Here is a 15,231-nt window from a genome sequence, read left to right as displayed (position 1 = left end):
TGCATTGGTGGAAGAAAAAAGGACAGAAATAAATATCCAAGACAAAATCAACAACAATGGAATCAAGAGACCTAAATGTTAACAATCTAAACTTAAATGGGCCTGTTATACTGGCAGGCTGGGGGCAAATGTTGGTGGTAAAGGATGCACTCTGTGATCATTGAAGGAAAAATGTCAACACTGGTGATGGGAATGGCCCTGATTTATTATATATATATATATATATATATATATATATATATATATATATATATATATAAATTAAACTATGAAGGACTCTAGAGCACAATGGTTTAAATAAAATAAAATAAATATATAGTTTCTAGAAGCTGTTTTGTAGAGGCTTAAGTTTTTTCCCAGATATTGTCATGTAATATGCAAATAGAGAGGTTATTTCTTTCTTCTCTAGCTAGATGTCTTTAATATCTTGCATAATTTTTCTATCAAGTATTTCCAATACTATTCAATTCAATTAACATTCTGAAAGTATAAAATTTTTTTAATATATTTTTTATTTAAGTAACATGATCATAGTTGGGTTATAGTTATAACCAGAACACCCCCCTTCACCAGTGTAACATTATCCCTTCCCTATTTCCCATCTCCTGCCTGTATTTGAAACAGGCAATCTACTACAGTTATTTGTTTTTAAGTTCAGTAAATTGTATTTTTCTCCTTAAAGGATAAGATTTAAAAAAACATAGTAAAGGTGTGATAGTGGCAATCGCCGTTGTTTGCATAGGTCCAGAAAAATAGGGAAAATGGAAAAAAATCCTTGACCTGATTACAAAAAAGGCCTTACCATAGAAGTTTATTGGCATAAGACCAACTCTGGGTTCCAGGCATATCGGTCCACCCAACTCAAGTCATTCTCCAGGTCCCTTTTCCACACTTTAGCTATTGTTGGTATCAGATTCTTATATTTAAAGACTCTAGATTCTGTGCATTTCTTTCATCGATGTCAGGCTGATGTGGAGCATTCTCTAGTTTCAGCATACCATTAAATGTGGAGCAATCTGCCCTGCATGCAGACTGTTGCTGAGTCGTCTGGGTATTGGGAGCACTCTTTGGAGTAAGTCAATGTCAAAGCAGTGGTAGGTCTTCCGTGGTAGAGGTTTGGATCCTGGTAATGTTATAGACAATTGTGGTTGTTTCCATAGATGGTATCCATTGTTCAGGTGTGTGTGGGCAATGCCCATTCTTCTGAGGCCTGAGCCAAATTATTATGCCAATGTTCAGGGTAAAAGGACTAATTACATTACCAAATTTATGTTTCCATCTCTATTAGATAAGAACTTGTTTGCATATGTATTATTTTCCCATTTTAATGTGCCTATGCAAAAGAGAAGCAATGCCACAAGATATTGTTGGTGTATCTGTGGGCCGACGAATAAAGTCCAACATTCCCCGTAACTTGGTACATACATGAAATCTATACAGAGATACTCTTCTACCAATATTGCTTATAAAACAGATCTCAAATGGGGAAAATCAAACAACCAAATAACAAATCCAGTAGGCAAAATTGTCACTATATGAGGATATTCGAAAAGAGTTATAGATGTTAAGGGAATACATCTGAGATATACAAAGGAGATACACATGACCCTTTTATGTTTTAAAAATAGTCAAGAGGAAGGGGGTGTTTCCAAGACACCACTTTGGTCTGTGATTTGGACAAGCAAAGAGAGCGTGGAGCCATGTCCTCCCCTTGTTGCCTGCTGAAGCTTCTGACTCCCCGAGAGGCATTTGCTTCCTAATTGCTGGGATTTGAAAGTACAGCAGTCCTTTCCCAGCCCCTTGCAGGAACAAGGACGCCTGGGGTCTCTTTTAAATTGCACCTCACCGGAACCCACTGCTGGGACCCTGAGCAGTTGTCCAGGAATAACCCTGGGGATGGGGAGAAAGGAGAGAGAAGGCTGTGGGGGGCAGCCGAGGCTGCATCTTCACCTTATCTTGGCCAAAAAGCCTACAGCATAGAAACTTGCCGTGACGCATTGCCTGCTGAAGCTTCAGACTCCACCAAAAAAAATTACTGTGAAAGATATGTAATCCACCTTGGCCAAAACAAAAATCATTAGTACAGAAAAATGGTTAAATATGAAATGGGAGTGAGGGAATAAAGGAATAAAACGAGCACCTGGATGGCGTTCAGATGACAAGCAGATGAAAAACAATGATATCCATATATTTTTCATAATGTTCCTCGAGGGGGGACAGGTTTAATAAGAAAAATACCCTGGTAAATCCTAATGCCAGAACCCATTGTGCTGCTATTCCCACCTTGCTGGTTTACCCAGCCATGTGGCCAGGCAAAGCCCTGGAGTACCGGAGGAAGGAGATAGAGGGGTGCTGGGGTGACCCATGTCCTGCACTCCTTCCTAGGCCTGGTTACAGAGGCCTTTGGCATGGCGGAGGGCTGCCAAATGCCATGCTGGCAGGACCTCCAAGCTCGGCTCCCAGGAAGGAAAGAGAAAGTGGACAATCTTGTATTGTTCTTGATATTAAGAGGAAGAATTTTACTTTTTACCCATTAAGTATAATGTTCTCTGTGGATTTACTGTAAATAACTTTGACTATTGAGAACATTCATTCAAATCCCATTTTACTGAGTTATTTTTTATTTATTTATTTATTTATTTATTTATTTATTTATTTATTTATTTATTTATTTATTTATTTATTGGTTTTTCAGGCTACACACGTTTTGATTCTCAGGGGTTACTCCTGGCTAAGCACTCAGAAATTGCCCCTGGCTTGGGGAGGACCATATGGGATGCCGGGGAATCGAACCTCGGTCTCGATCTTTCCTTGGCTAGTGCTTGCAAGGCAGACACCTTACCTCTAGCGCCACCTCGCCGGCCCCTTATTTTTATTTCTTTTGTTTTTTGTGTCATACCCAGCAGTGCTCAGGGGTAACTCCTGGCTCTATGCTCAGAAATTGCCCCCTGCAGGCTCCGGGGATCATGGGGGATGCCAGCATTTGAATCACCATTCTTTTGGATGCAAGGCAAACGCCTTCCTCCATGCTATCTCTCCGGCCCCTTATTTTTTTTGTCCTCCAATTCACAATAGAGACCAGACAAAGGGCTTGTGTTGAGGTATATATGGGGTGCATTTACTGTACCTCCTCTTTCTATACAGTCAGTGTAAAGAACAAAGCCTGTGGCAGAATTGGGAGGCCTTATCTTTTCTTTTTTTGTTTTATATATATATATATATATGTATAATATATATTATATATATGTATAATATATATTATATATATGTATGTATAATCCTTCACCAGTGCAACATTCCCATGTGCAAAATCCCAAGTGTCCTTCCTCCCCACCCCACACCGGTCTGTATTCTAGATAGGCTCTCTACTTCCCTCATTCACTCACATTTTGTTTGATAGTTCTCAGTCTAATTATTTATGTGACAGCACTAAACGATCCCTGTGGTGAGCTTCATGTTGGGAGCTGGAACCTCCAGCCCTCCTCTATTTTGTCTCTAAGAATAATTGCACAAATGTTTTTCATTTTTCTCAAAACCCATAGATGAGGAAGACCATTCTGTGTTTATCTCTCTCCCTCTGACTTATTTTACTCAGCATAATAGATTCCATATACATCCATGTATAGGAAAATTTCATGAATTCATCTATTCTGATAGCTGCATAATATTCCATTGTGTATATGTACCATAGTTTCTTTAACAATTCATTTATTGAGGGGCATCTAGGCTGTGGTGTTGGCACAACTGGCTAGCACTTGTAAAAAGGTGAATTTAGACCTCCAGTTAACATCATGTACTAAGGTAAAATCCAAATGGATTAAAGACCTAGATATCAGACCTAAAACAATAAAGTATATAGAACAACATGTATGTCAACACACCATGACATTGAGATTCAAGGTATCTTTAAATAGGAAAACATACTCTCCAAACAAGTGAAAGCAGAAATAAATAAATGGGACTATATTAAGCTGAGAAGCTTCTGCGCCTCAAAGGAAATATTGCCCAGAATACAAGAGCCACCCACTAAGTGGGAGAAACTTTTCACCCAATACCCATCAGATAAGGGATTAATATCCAAAATATACAAGGCACTGACAGAACTTTTACAAGAAAACAACATCTAACGCCATCAAAAAATGGGGATTAGAAATGAACAGACAATTTGACAAAAAAGAAATAAAAATGGCTAAAAGGCACATGAAAAAATGCTCCACATCACTAATATCAGGGAGATGCAAATCAAAACAACTATGAGGTACCATCTCAAGCCAGAGATTGACACACATCAGGAAGAATGAGAACAAGCAGTGCTGGTGTTAATGTGGAGAGAAAGGAACTCTTGTTCGTTGATGATGGGAATGCCATCTGGTCCAATCTTTGCAAAAGCTATATGGAGATTCTTCAAAAGCTGCAAGTTGAGCTCCCATACGATCTAGCTACACCACTCCTAGGAATATACCCTAGGAACACAAGAATACAATACAAAAATCCCCTTTTCACACCTATATTCATAGCAGCATTATTTACAATAGCCAGACTCTGGAAACAGCCTAGATGCCCCTTATTTTTATTTTTAATGAATGATTGTTGGATCTTTTCTAATGCTTTATTTGTTAATATTTATATGATCATATGATTTTTCCTTTATTAATATGATATACTGTGTTGGTTAACATTATATATTAAACCATCCTGTATGCCCCTTAGCCATAGTGTATGGTATTTTTGATGATTTATTGGGTTTTATTTTCTAGTATTTTGTAAAGAATCTTAGCATTTATATTCATCAGAAATATTGGTCTGTAATTCTCTCTTTTGTGCTGTCTTTATTTTTTGGTATCATTGTAATGCTTGCAGCATAGTAACTGTTTGGGCTTCTTTCTATTTATTTGATTTCCTGAAATATAAATATCAGTTTAAGAGAAGAAAGGGAAAAAAGAAGAAAAATATAATGACAATAAGGCAAAAGCCGGCTCCCTGTGTGTGATATCAGGCGGGAAAAATCCACGAAAGTACGCCTGCCCAGTGGGGCCCAACTGTGAAAAACTGTGAGTGTGACCTGTATATGTCTGTCTACTGTCCTCTTGCGTGAAACTCTTGCAAGTGGGGCAAAAAGAGGCTCCAGAAAACTCGCTCGCCCAGAGGCCATTTTCAGGGAGGGACTCCAGAGCATGAAAATCGGCAAGCCTTTGCAAAAGCCGGCTCCCTGTGTGTGATATTAGGCGGGGAAAATCCACGAAAGTACGCCTGCCCAGTGGGGCCCAACTGTGAAAAACTGTGAGTGTGACCTGTATATGTCTGTCTACTGTTCTCTTGCGTGAAACTCTTGCGAGTGGGGCAAAAAGATGCTCCAGAAAACTCGCTCGCCCAGAGGCCATTTTCAGGGAGGGATTCCAGAGCATGAAAATCGGCAAGCCTTTGCAAAAGCCGGCTCCCTGTGTGTGACATCAGGCAGGCAAAATCCACGAAAGTACGCCTGCCCAGTGGGGCCCAACTGTGAAAAACTGTGTAACCTGTATATGTCTGTCTACTGTCCTCTTGCATGAAACTTTTGCGACTGGGGCAAAAAGAGGCTCCAGCAGAGCACGGCCAAGTAGCGAAGCTACGTGGAAGTGCACTCTTTCTAAGGAAAGAACTCCATTGCAACAAGAAGGAAAAATCAGACTAAGAACAGCGCTATATCACAGAAGCAAACATTTCTCTCCGGACTGTCTTCTCTGTTGCATGCTCGGGCCTAAGATTTGACCCAGTGTGAGGCTTTATCCACAGAAGACTCCCCTCCCTTAGAGGCAAGTCAGCCCATCCAGAAAGGGAGGAGCCAGAGGAGTGTGCTGCCTGCATTATATAGCCAATGAATACCACCACAACACGTAGAAAAACCCACAATACAAGTGTGACAATGGGGAAACAACGCAGGCCAGCATCAGACATAGAGAATGAAGATGAAAATTCTGATGACCAGAAAATGACCAACCAACTAATCAACCTCTCAGATAAGGAATTTAGACTAGCAATATGTAAGATGTTCAAAGAACTCAAAGAAACCATGGATCGAGTTGAATAGAACACTAATAAGAACCAAGAAAATATGAAGACAGAAATCACAAAACTCCAAACTGAAATAACTTGTCAACTAACTGGACTGAAAAAGTCAGTAAACGAAGTGAATGACAAAATGGATAAGCTCTGGGACAGGGTATCAGAAGCTGAGAATAGACTTGGTGCTGTGGAAGATGAGATACATAACAATTCCATACAGAAGGAGAGATTGGAAAAAAAACTTAAAGCAAATGAGCAGACAATGGAAAAATTAGTCAAAGAATGGGAACAGATGAAAATAGAAGTTTACGATAAGATCAACAGAAACGACTTAAGAATCATTGGAGTCCCAGAGACCCAGGAAGAAAATTTCCAGGAAGAATCAATGGTCAAGAACATCATTAAAGAGAAACTTCCAGAGCTAAAGAATATATGTGATCAAATCCTGCATGACCGAAGAGTACCAACCAAAACAGACCCCAGAAAAACCACCCCAAGACACATCCTAGTCACAATGACAAATCTCACAGATAGAGACAGAATTCTGAAAACAGCAAAATCAAAAGGGGAAATCACGTTCAAGTAAGCATCCTTGAGATTTACAGCAGACCTGTCACCAGAAACACTCAATGCCAGAAAGCAGTGGTGGGATATTGTGACAAGACTGAATGAAATGAATGCTTCACCCAGAATACTATACCCAGCAAAACTCACTTTCCGGCTTGACGGAAGAATACATGGTTTCACAGACAAAAAACAGCTCAGAAACTTCACAGACACAAAAGCAGTCTTAAGAGAACAACTGAAAGACCTAATCTAAGACAAGACTACCCAAAAGACACACCAAATTTCGAAATAAAGATGGCGTTAAATCCCAGGACAATTCTTTCTCTCAACGTCAATGGACTAAATGCACAAGCCAAGAGACACAGAGTGGCTAAATGGATCAAAAAACTCAATCCAACCTTCTGCTGCCTACAAGAAACGCACCTGAATAGTCAGAACAAACATAGACTCAAAATAAAAGGCTGGAGAAAAATTATCCAAGCAAACAACACCCATATAAAAGCTGGAGTGGCCATACTAATATCAGATAATGCAAACTTTATACTCAGGAAGGTTGTAATGAACAAAGATGGACATTTTATATTAATCAAGGGGTATATCGAGCAGGAAGAAATAACTCTCCTAAACATATATGCACCGAATGAGGGGCCAGCAAAATATTTAATACAACTGTTGACAAATCTGAAAAATAATATCAACAACAACACAATAATTGTGGGGGACCTTAACACGGCTTTGTCAACACTGGATAGGTCAACCAGACTGAAACCCAACAAGAATATACTAGTCCTGAGGAGAGAAATGGACGAAAGAGGCCTAGTGGATATATATAGGACACTCCATCCCCAGAAACCTGGATACACATTCTTCTCTAATGTACATGGGACATTCTCCAGGATAGACTACATGCTGGCACATAAAACATACCTCCATAAGATCAAGAGGATAGAAATTTTACAGACTACCTTCACTGACCACAAGGCTCTGAAATTATTTGTGAACTCCAAAGGAACTCAGAAGAAACACTTTAACACCTGGAAGTTAAACAGCCTCATGCTCAATAACCAGTGGGTCCGGGATGAAATCAAGGAGGAAAACAAAAGGTTCCTGGAAACAAATGACAATAAAGACACAACCTGTCAGAACTTATGGGACACAGCAAAAGCAGTACTGAGAGTAAAATTTATAGCTTTGCAAGCACACATCAGGAAGGAAGAAGGAGCTTACCTGAGTAGCTTAATGACACAGCAAATAGAACTAGAAAATGCTCAACAAAAGGACCCAAGAATAGGAAGACAGAAGGAAATAACAAAGCTGAGAGCAGAAATTAATGAAGTGGAAACTCAAAAAACAATCCAAATGATCAACGAAAGCAGAAGTTGGTTCTTTGAAAAAATAAACAAGATTGATAGACCACTGGCAAACCTAACAAAGAACGAGAGAGAGAGAAACTTGATAACTCATATCAGGAATGAAAAAGGAGAGATCACTACTGATATGACAGAGATTCAAAGGGTAATCAGAAACTACTTTGAAAAACTCTACGCCACTAAAAATGAGAACCTGGAAGAAATGGATAAATTCTTGGACTCTTATAATCTTCCATAGTTGAAGGTAGAGGATGTAGCATATCTAAACACCCCCATCACTATTGATGAAATTAAAACAGTAATCAAATGTCTAGCGAAAAACAAAAGCCCAGGTCCAGATGGATTCCCTAATGAATTCTATCAAACTTTCCAGGAGGAACTACTGCCAATCTTGGCAAGACTTTTTCATGAAATTGAACAAACAGGAACACTTCCAAATAGCTTTTATGAAGCCAACATCACATTGATACCTAAACCAGACAGAAATGCTACAAAAAAAAGAAAATTACAGACCAATATCGCTGATGAATGCAGATGCAAAGATCCTCAACAAAATCCTGGCAAATAGGATTCAATGCCTCGTTAAGAAGATCATGCACTATGATCAAGTAGGTTTTATCCCAGGAATGCAAGTATAGTTTAACATCTGTAAATCTATCAACATAATACACAACATCAATAACAAGAAAAATAAAAACTACATGATCATATCAATAGATGTAGAGAAAGCATTTGATAAGGTCCAACACCCATTCTTGATCAAAATTCTCAGCATGATGGGAATGGAGGGAACCTTTCTCAATATAGTGAAGGCCATCTACCACAAGCCAGTGGCAAATATTATCCTCAATGGAGAAAAACTAAAAGCCTTCCCTCTAAATTCTGGCACAAGACAAGGCTGTCCTCTCTCACTACTCCTATTCAACATAGCATTGGAAGTACTTGCTATAGTGATTAGGCAAGAAAAGGATATCAAGGGAATCCAGATAGGAAAGGAAGAAGTCAAGCTCTCACTGTTTGCAGATGACATGATTCTCTACTTAGAAAAACCTAAAGACTCTATCAAAAAGCTTCTAGAAACAATAGACTCATATAGCAAGGTGGCAGGCTACAAAATTAACACACAAAAGTCAATGGCCTTTCTATACACCAATAGTAATAAGGATGAAATGGACATTAAGAAAACAACCCCATTGACAATAGTGCCACACAAACTCAAATATCTTGGAATCAACTTGCCTAAATATGTGAAGGAACTATACAAGGAAAACTATAAAACTCTGCTCCAAGAAATAAGAGAGGACACACGGAAATGGAAACGTATACCCTGCTCATGGATTGGCAGGATTAACATAATCAAAATGGCAATACTCCCCAAGGCATTATACAGATTTTATGCTATCCCTCTAAAGATACCCATGATATTCTTCAAAGAAGTGGATCAGACACTTTTGAAATTCATTTGGAACAATAAACACCCTCGAATAGCTAAAGCAATTATTGGGAAAAAGAATATGGGAGGAATTACTTTCCCCAACTTTAAACTGTACTACAAAGCAATAGTTATCAAAACAGCATGGTATTGGAATAAGGACAGGTCCTCAGATTAGTGGAATAGGCTTGAATACTCAGAGAATGTTCCCCAGACATACAGTCACCTAATTTTTTTATAAAGAAGAAGGAAATCCTAAATGGAGCAGGGAAAGCCTCTTCAACAAGTGGTGTTGGCACAATTGGATAGCCACTTGCAAAAAATTGAACTTAGACCCCCAGCTAACATCATGTACGAAGGTAAAATCCAAATGGATTAAAGACCTTGATATCAGCCCCAAAACCATAAGATATATAGAACAGGATATAGGCAAATCACTCCAGGACATTACAGGCATCTTCAAGGAGGAAACTGCACTCTCCAAGCAAGTGAAAGCAGAGATTATCAGATGGGAATATATTAAACTGAGAAGCTTCTGCGTCTTAAAGAAAATAGTGCCCAGGATACAAGAGCCACCCACTGAGTGGGAGAAACTATTCACCCAATACCCATCAGATAAGACACTACTCTCCAAAATATACAAGGCACTGACAGTAATTTACAAGAAAAAAACATCTAATCCCATCAAAAAATGGGGAAAAGAAATGAACAGACACTTTGACAAAGAAGAAATACAAATGGCCATAAGACACATGAAAAAATGCTCCACATCATAAATCATCAGGGAGATGCAAATCAAAACAACTCTGAGGTACCACCTTACACAACAGAGATTGGAGCACATCACAAAGAATGAGAATTAGCAGTGCTGGTGGGGATGTGGAGAGAAAGGAACTCTTATCCACTGCTGGTGGGAATGCCGTCTAGTTCAACCTTTATGGAAAGCAATATGGAGATTCCTCCAAAAACTGGAAATCGAGCTCCCATACGATCCAGCTATACCACTCCTAGGAATATACCCTAGGAACACATAAATACAATAAAAAAAACCCCTTCCTTACACCTATATTCATTGCAGCACTATTTCCCATATCAAGACTCTGGAAGCAACCAAGATGCCCTTCAACAGACGAATGGTTAAAGAAACTGTGGTACATATACACAATGGAATATTATGCAGCTGTCAGGAGAGATGAAGTCATGAAATTTTCCTATACATGGATGTACATGGAATCTATTATGCTGAGTGAAATAAGTCAGAGAGAAAGAGAAAAACGCAGAATGGTCTCACTCATCTATGGGTTTTAAAAAAAATGAAAGACATTCTTGCAATAATAATTTTCAGACACAAAAGAGAAAAGAGCTGGAAGTTCCAGCTCACCTCAGGAAGCTCACCACAAAGAGTGATGAGTTTATTTAGAGAAATAACTACATTGTGAACTGTCCTAATAATGAGAATTCCCTAATGTATGACGGAAATGGAGAGCCTGTTTAGAGTACAGGCGGGGGTCGGGTGGGGACGAGGGAAACTTGGGACATTGGTGATTGGAATGTTGCACTGGTGATGGGTGGTGTTCTTTACATGACTGAAACCCAAACACAATCATGTATGTAATCAAGGTGTTTAAATAATAAAAAAAAAGATCTTGGTATTAGCACAGGTCAAAGGATGGAGCCTAGGATTGAGTCTTTCTTTACCATTCTAGAAGTTCTGTTTTATCACTCTTTTTAATCAGTCTTCTGTATTTGGTGGTCTTTGTTTTTGCATCGATCCTTGGATGGATATAAGAATAGAGTCTTTAATTATGTTTTCAGAAGATACCCTCAGTTGCAATTGTCACAGTCATATCTCTGAAATTAGAGATCTTGGTTGTTGTATGATCGTAGGCCAAAGCCTAGTCTCTGGTCTTTTTTATTGGTCCCAGGATAAGTTCTGCCCAGTCATGGTTATCACATTCAGTCCTCTGTAGATAGCTATCTTGGCTTTTGCACAGATCAAAGAATGACATGTCTTCTGATTTAACTTATCGTTAGGTGTTAGGGTAAGAGAATCTGCTTTTAGAACAAGTTGTTGCCATTTCCTCCTTGTCAGGATGTCATATCAAAAGTGGCCCATGTTGGTGTCAGAGCAGTGTTAAGAATATTCCAGAGAGAGTTTGGTTCCTGGAGCTGTTGCAGAGAACTGTCTCAGTTCTATGCCTGGGATCTAGAATTCAGGTTTGGACTTTTGCTGTTTATTTACCTTGAGTCTAAGTTGGGTCCACATGACATATGTTCAAAGTGGGAGATGCCCTTCTATTGTAAAATGTCTGAGTTCTTATCCCTAGTAGATAAGAGCTTGTTTCTACATGTAAAATTTCCCCTCTTTTAGTATGCCTTTGCAAGAAGAAATGGTGCTCTATTATATTGCTGGTGATTCAAATTGGGGCCGGAGAGACAGCACAGTGTTTACCTTGCATGCAGCAGCCAATCCAGGATGGATGGTGCTTCAAATCCCTGCATCCCACATGGTACCCCATGCCTGCCGTGAGCTATTTCTGAGTGCAGAGCCAAGAGATAGAAATATTCCTGAGTGCCGCAGTGTGACCTGAAAACAAAAACAAAGCAAATTGATTGAAATTGAATCTTGAATATAATGAAACAATATTCAGTTATTTTTAGAAAAAATTTTAGGAATAAATTTAAAAATAGTTATTTTTGTCAATTTTTAAAACAGTTAGCTAAGGCTGCATAATTAGCTTCATTAGAAAAAAAAATTAGACCATCAATGAAAAGAAATAAATTATCTTGTTTAAAGGGGTTTGAGAGGAGGAATTCTTAGCATAGATAAATTTGATTTTCAAGTGACATTACAGTTTCTTCTAAACTTCAAGTCCAGTTGGACAATAATTCTTTGGATTAAATCTCATGTGAAATATGACAATAATTATTTTAAACGCAATGCACAGCTTTGCATTGTTTACAATTCACCAAACTTCAGTCATTTAAACTCTGAATCAATTACTGTGCTAGACATTACCAAAACAGACAATAAGTTGGAGGGACAATTTGTGTTGTTGTTATTAAAGTAACCTCTCTGGCAGATTCTGCTGTTGTTCACTGATATTTTTTTTATTCCTAAATATTATACCTCTGGCTCAGAAATCACCTTTGGATAGGAAGACCATTTGGGATGCTGGGGGATCGAACCATGGTTTGTCTTAGGCTAGCACGGGCAAGGTAGATGCCTTCCCCCTTGCGCCACTGCTCCTGACCCCTGAGTTCATTTCTTAATCTCTATCAACTCTATGGAGCTAATAAAATAGGAAAACATTGTGAATTGTGGGTTCTTGTCTTTGAAAACAGATTAAAATATACTTACCTTATTCATTTTAAGAATTGGAACATCCTCATGTACCTAGGAATAAGTAAAACTAAATGCTAAGTAAGTCACCTCCTTAGTATTTTATTTCTGAATAATTATGTAAGAGAAACTAGTAATTTTTTGTAAGATATTGTACCTTGAGACTTCTATTTTAGTATTAAGATTTAAACTGATAATGCAATTTTTTTGTCAGTGGGGAAAAGGTTAGTTATCTTGTCTTACTCAAGCAAATAGGAATATTACAAATCTAAACTCAAAGGCATCCCCATCTTTTAGTAATTGTTATATATTACTTTGCATCTTAGGGAGATCACTTTTATTATCATAAATTTTCTCCTATTATCTCAACTTTCACAAAATAAAAGCAGTAAGGCAATGGGAGAAATATGTGTCTGTTAGGCAGAAGTTAAAATTGGGATATTTGGTGTATAAACTGATCTTGATGGTAGTCAGAACTCAAAATATCAGAACTGAATACAGAAATCATAGTAGTATTGTATGGTCATGGAAATGAGTTGAAGTTTTAACTGTTAGTTTTTTAGTGTTTCAGGATCTATAAATACCTATATGTTCAATATCTTTAATATCTCCTTCATGTTATAAATCACAAAGTCACCAAGTCAGAGAGCTTCCTCCAAGCACTTCTGGATGTGGCCCAAATACAATTCCCCAAAAAAGAAATGTCTACTCAAATAAGTTTTATCTCCCTAGAATGCCAATTACAATATGTTTCATCAGCTCAACAAATAAATGAAAAGCTTGTGTTCACAAAAATGAGAAAAAAAACTGCTTTTTTTAATATTTACAATATAGAAAAGTGTCTGGTATTTGTTAGTATGCATAAGCAAAGTTCAACCAAATACAGTTTGCAATCAAAGACAGATATAAAGCAATCAACTTCAACTCTGAATTCAAAAGTCACGAGCCAACTATATTACAGGCTGTGCTCTGGGAATCATACAGTGCCAGGTAAGAATCAAACAATATGCCAAGGCATGCTATTAGCTCTCGTCTGTTGGAAACCAGAGCTGTCAAGTAGTATCTGGACTAACTCAGATCTGTGTCTCCTGTCTTGCTTCTTTCAGCTTCTCATTGGGACTCATGAGTCATTGCCATTTCTTAGTGTTCTCATATGCAGTACAAACATAATCTGATATCATCAGCAAATTGACCTCTCATTCTTACAGTTTCAGACTTGTCTTACTTCTTTAGGTTACTCATTGAATGAGACCTAGGGATCAGATTCTGATATCTAGGATCAGAATTAGCTAGTAATGGCCTCACTGTGCAGCACATAATTTAGAGTTTAGGTTTTTTTTTGTTTGTTTGTTTGTTTTTTTGACTTTTTGCTCCTCCTCATTACCAGCCTAAAGTTTGCTAGTTATCAAGTCATTGTTATGAAAACTTCCTGCCAATTATATTAGAAATCTCAGTGAATCTAAGGTATACTAGGTCCACTGTTTCTATTGTAGAATGTTTACTTCTCAAATAAGTGAATGAAAGGTTTTGGAGAGGGGCTGTAGTGATAGCACAGTGAAAGGGCATTTGCTTTGCATGCAATCACTCAAAGAAGGACCATGGTTCACCTCCCCGTTGTCCCATATGGTCCCCTGAGTCAGGAGCGATTTCTGAGCACATAGCCAGGAGTAACCTTTCAGAGTCACGGGATGTGGCCCCAAAACCAACCAAAAAAACAAACAAAAGGTTTTGGAAAGATTATCACAGCACACAAGCATATACCTTTGAAATAATGTGTATAAAAGATGCCATTAATTTTATGCTATTTATTTACTTGAGAACTTAAAATAGAAGCGATCATTTTTTTTAATAATTTTTATTGAGACCAAAGTGAATTACAAGTCTTTCACAGCTATATTAAGGTACATAGTGGCAATGAATTAGAGCCATTCCCACCACCAGTGTTGTCATCCATACCTGTTCCCAGCATGCATCCCATACCTCTACCCTGAGCCCCCTGAACTGCTAGTATAACAGGCCCCTTTTGTGTATAACTTGTAGTTTGGGTCTCTTGATTCCATTGTACTTGACTTTATGCTAGATGTTTAGGTCTGATAATTTGTTTGTTTGTTTGTTTGGGCCACACCGGTAATGCTCAGGGATTACTCATGGCTATGTGCTCAAAAATTTCTGGGGAATCAAATAGAAGTCCGTCCTAGTCTAGTGCCCCCATGACAGACGCCTTACAGCTCAGCACCACTGCTCCAGCCCCGCTCTGATGATTTTTTTTTATTTCTACTCAATGCTCATGAGACTGCTTTGCCCCGATACTATCCATTTTTTTAAATCAATTTATAGGAAGACATAGAAATAAGGGGCAGAACAAGATGTTTCATGTGCTGTGGTTCTATTAAGAAAAGAAAGAAAAAAAGAAAAGAAAATGAGCAGGAGTCCCTGTCTAGAAGTTATAAATATAAATTTAAGTTATCACTCTCTTT

At 38.2% G+C, this 15,231-nt stretch overlaps 1 non-coding gene across 1 annotated transcript; it reads right to left on the bottom strand.

Annotated features, from left to right (window-relative positions):
- Positions 1-3,052: 3,052 nt before the first annotated feature.
- LOC126016678 (small nucleolar RNA SNORA51) lies at positions 3,053-3,184 on the bottom strand. The gene has a single exon (XR_007498459.1). It is a non-coding gene; the product is annotated as a small nucleolar RNA SNORA51 (small nucleolar RNA).
- Between the last annotated feature and the right edge of the window lie 12,047 nt (positions 3,185-15,231).

Source organism: Suncus etruscus, chromosome 8, assembly GCF_024139225.1.
Source record: "Suncus etruscus isolate mSunEtr1 chromosome 8, mSunEtr1.pri.cur, whole genome shotgun sequence".
Lineage (NCBI taxonomy): Eukaryota > Metazoa > Chordata > Mammalia > Eulipotyphla > Soricidae > Suncus > Suncus etruscus.
The sequence above is the reverse complement of the archived record's forward strand: the minus strand, read 5'-3'. Positions and strand labels throughout refer to the sequence as shown.